Source organism: Parasteatoda tepidariorum, chromosome 3, assembly GCF_043381705.1.
Source record: "Parasteatoda tepidariorum isolate YZ-2023 chromosome 3, CAS_Ptep_4.0, whole genome shotgun sequence".
Lineage (NCBI taxonomy): Eukaryota > Metazoa > Arthropoda > Arachnida > Araneae > Theridiidae > Parasteatoda > Parasteatoda tepidariorum.
In genome coordinates, this window is record NC_092206.1 from 8111414 (window position 1) to 8116512 (window position 5099).

Sequence of the window (5099 nt, forward strand, 5' to 3'; positions counted from 1 at the left end):
GAACTTCAGAACTATTTGTGCTATTGAAAACTATTATAATTACTATTTTAACTCTTGAAAATTTGAAGGTATTAATTTAGTCGCTAATACTAAAATTCGTTTACAAATTTTAATTATTTCGTTAGGCAGAAATGTTCGGAAAATGATATTCTCGCATGATTTCAGCATTAGCCATTGTTACAAAGAAAACTGTAGACTGTTCTGTTTCAACTTATATTGTACATTCAATTATTTTTTACTAGCTCAAAGATCACAAAGCTATCTGAAACCCCGTGTTTGCTTTGTTTATGTTTGTGCTTTTAAAACGCGTTTCTATAGAGCAAAACAATTTTAAATGAATGGTAATTTAAATAAATAAAAATATTAAACTAAAATTTAAAATCAATAGATAAAATTTCTTTTTCGTGCAGATCCATAAAAAGTTAGATATTAAAATTGTATTTGATTTTAAAATTGTATTATACGATTATATTATAAAATTATATTATAATATTCTTCCGAATGTAAAAATAAATTAATGTTCGTAATTTTCAAAATTGAAAATAATTAAAGAAATAACAACAATTTTGTAAAAACATTAAAGAACATAAGAATATTATTCAATAAAATTTTAGGTTACTTTGAATTTTCGATTTCCTAGAAATGTACNTAACTTTCAAAATTAAAAATAATTAAAGAACATAATTGCAACAATTTTGCAAAAACATTAAAGAACATAAGAATATTATTCAATAAAATTTTAGGTTACTTTGAATTTTCGATTTCCTAGAAATGTACTTTTAAATCGTTACTTTTTTTTTATTTAGTACTTGTACTTTTATTTGTACTTTTCACTCGTTACTTTTTTTAAAAATACTTGTACTTTTACTCGTTACTTTTTAAAAGTAACGCTGTCATATATGTTTGACAGCCATTTAAATATAAATGATAATAACTATTGATATTTTAATCAATTAGAATGATCTCTTTATCATACATATAAGTAAGGTTTACACAGTCCTTAAAAGTTAAAAAGTGGTAGCAAAATTAATAAAACAAAAAGGATTTTATTAAGTTTTATAAACCACTATGCTTAATATTTTCTAATAAAGATATCAAATAGTGAAATGTGAAACAGATATCAATAATAATAACGAACTAGTAGCACTATACGCAGACGATACTGCGTTAATCACCAAATCCCTCAATACAAAAATAGTCATTGAACTGCTACAAAACAAACTGACTATTGTCGAGAACTGGTGCTCCAAATGGAGGATCAAATTACATCCAGATAAAGTCAATATATGATTATAAATAGCAAGATAAAATACGAGAAAATATCAAACATTAGGCTATTCAATATAAATACATCACCAGTTAAACAGGTGAAATACCTAGGCATCACTATTTCATTCAATTTAAGCTGGAGCAAACATATAGATGATATTATTAAGAGAAGCAGAGGAGCGGTTTTTGCCCTGTATATCTTAAATAAAAACTCCAAACTCGACTTGGCTAATAAGAGATCTATCTATCTACAAGCAATTAGACCAATACTGACTTATGGTAGCCCAGTATACTGACCACCCTTACCAACAATTTAAAGAAAAAAGGTAAACTATTAAGAACTATGTTGGGTGCCCCACGGGCGATCAGCAACAACTCTATTAAAAAAGACCTAAGAATCGACGATATTAACCAATTCATGGCTAAAATAAACGTCAAATTCTACAAGGATGCTAAAGATTGCAACGCATCTAATTTCAATAAAATATTTGACTTAGAAATTATCAGGGATAATGCAAGCATCAGCCCTCTCACTGCATTTCTAACCTCAAACTGCTTAATATCTAAATATTACAGCCAGACTCAATGAACACATATCATTACACACACTCAGCTTAAACGCCGGCATGTGACAACCCTGGTGAAGGAGCAACCCTTTCTGCAGGGTCCGATCTGGGTTGGGTCACACTGCTGATAATAATCAGAATAGTGAGCAACCCGGCACGAGCAGTAAATAGCGGGACGGCCGGGTCACTATACTAACAGAGGTCCACTAACATTGTACATATCTNACGCCGGCATGTGACAACCCTGGTGAAGGAGCAACCCTTTCTGCAGGGTCCGATCTGGGGGAGTCACACTGCTGATAATAATCAGAATAGTGAGCAACCCCGGCACGAGCAGTAAATAGCGGGACTGCCGGGTCACTATACTAACAGAGGTCCACTAACATTGTACATATCTAATCTACTACTTGCTAATTTTCTAATATTTGTATATATATGTAAATATAATTATTCTGTAAATATACCACTACTGCTGTTTTATTATATAACTGATTTTATACCTTGTGCTCGTCATTATGTGCATAACTCATTTAATATTTTAGATCTTGACAATGGAGTTTTCTCCTATTTTTACCCCTTATCTTAATTGTTTATTTAACATATACCTACCCAATTTTATGCCAAATCAAATTCTATGAATCGGTAAGTGACACTTCGCACCAAAAGTCGAGATTTCACCTATTCACATCACATCACATACATGATGAATAGAATTTATAATTTCATAGTGAAGGTAGATAAAAAGAAATTTGTTGCTTTTAATAGCTACTTTTAAAATTTCTTAAGGACCGAACGAACCCTGTATAAGGTTGATGTATACACCAAAGTACTTCTTAAAATTTAACCCTTTAGTGAACTGTTTTTTTCTTTTTTTTTCAGTAGTGTTTCGCTGAAATATTTTTTGGGTTGGTATTGATTTATCAAAAGAAATTCTTTTACATTTTTTTCAAAAATTTATTTGATTTCTTAAGATTTTTTTTTGGTGGGAAAGCGGGTGGGAAAATTTTACTAATAATAAACTTTTTTGAACAGTAAGGAACTGGTCTTCAGTATTTATAACCGAACTAATAAAATCCGTATTTATAAAACTCGAAGAAAAATAATAATATGAACGAACACATAACGGACAAAAAAAAATTCTACAATTTCAGTGTGGAAAAGAATGTCGCGTATTAGATATTTTGTATTATATACTTTGTGCTAAATTTTTATATATATATAAATATATTGTTCTACTAATTATATAATTTTCTAATCTTTTGCATTGAATTATATATAGACCTAAAGTTATTTGAATCTCGTTTTTTATTATAACAATGAAAATATTAGTACTGTTGCTCATTGTTAAAAGAAAAATCACAAAACACAACTATTCTAAATGCAACAATGTGTCAGTATTGTTTAAAGAAATACTTTAGTGATTATTGTCATTCCAAACTTTGTATTTGGGGCGCTATCTTGAGTTTTTTTCAAGGAGATTTGCAAATTGATTAATTTTTAAGTCATGAAGTGGCTTAAGAGATTGAGGCGATATATCGCCAATTTGAGCTCTTGCTCTGGATGCAAGAGTGATCATGCTGGGGATTTGGATGAGAGGAAAATTGCCAAATATTATCAGAAGCTTGCCAAATATTATCGGAAGCGTGCTGTAATCCTGGACACAGTTCATCCATGGGTTTTCCCATTTGTGTCCGTTCAGACGCAGACTGATGATATATATTGGACAAACTTCTCACAAAATGCCCAGACGCAGACTGAGGATACTGATTGGACAAACCTCTCAGAAAATGTGTAGGATTATGGATTACTGATAAAGGATTATGATTTAAGGACTATGGATTACGGATTATGGATTAAGGATAAAGGTTAAAGGTTCAAAGATAATGAACTAATGATAAAGAACTAAAAATAAAAGATTAAGAGCTGATATGAAGGATTACGATTCAGAGAAGGTACGTAATAAATTACAAGATTAAAAATTTTCAAATGTACGTACTAGTGAGTTTATTTGAAGTAATTTTTATTAGTACTTGATTTCGTAACTTTAGTTGATCTTTTTTTAATGTAATTAATTAATCAGAATAATTGAATAGTTCATTTATTGTTCCATTATATGGTCAATAGCGTAAGGGATGGCTACGATTCCAGGCAGTTGACCAAAGGTGCATCCCATTAGCGATTACGGACTCTTAAACTTAATATCTATTATTTCTGATATAAAATTAAATTTTTCAATTGTTAAGCATTTGGCTCAAACAGAGTATTTTTGACAGAATGAAATATAATTTTCAAACAAATTTATTAATGGAAATATAGATTGCTAAAATTAAATTTTTTTTTATATTAAACCTCTTGGCACCTAGCGAATATTGGGCAAGAGTTTGCCCAATTTTATGACTAAAAAACATTTTAAGATTTTTCTCTGTTATATTATTACTTATATCTTATTATATATTCTTATTACTTATAAATAATATATTACTTTTATATTCTTCATGAGGAAAATTGTCGTACTAAGTCCTTTTCAAATTTTTGGGTGTAGTTGTAAAAGTGGTTGATTTCAAAAAATTAAGAAAGAAATTTTAAAAAAAACTCAGCAATTCTATAATTAACTGTAATTATACTCCACTACAGAATTTCTGTACCTATATTAGTACAAGTGAACCTCCATTATTTCGCAAATTTATAGCTGCGGCCCTCGAACACAAAAGGTTGAAGATCCTTACTTAAGCAAGTCTCAAAATATATGAAATTAAATTTTAATTGACGATAAAATGGCAATTTAAACTTTACTTGTAGTTAGGAAAAAATTGAAGCTTGTATCATCTTCCAGCGCACTGTTCTAAAGAATTAATCATTTTCTTGCTGAGTTTCAGAGTTTTTGCAAGAAAAAATGGAAAAAATTATGTCATTGAAAACCTTTTAATCCAATATGGTGATGACTTACAGTAAAATCTCTATATGCCCTTATTCTAACTTGAGGTCATTTTTGATTTTTTAAAAAATCCTATATAACATACAATTAGTGAATAAATAAGATGAATTAAATTTTTTTTTATTTAAATAAAAACATTTTCTTTTAAGTATCAACAGAAAATCTGAAAATGCCGAACACTGAAGGAAAATCACGATTAACGTATCTTTGAAAAATTCATTAAATTAATGACAGTAATACAAGTAGTATTTATCAGAAACAAAAATGCACTTATAACGCTTTTAATCAAAATTCAATTTTAGGAGGAAAAAATCTTCCTACCGTTGTTT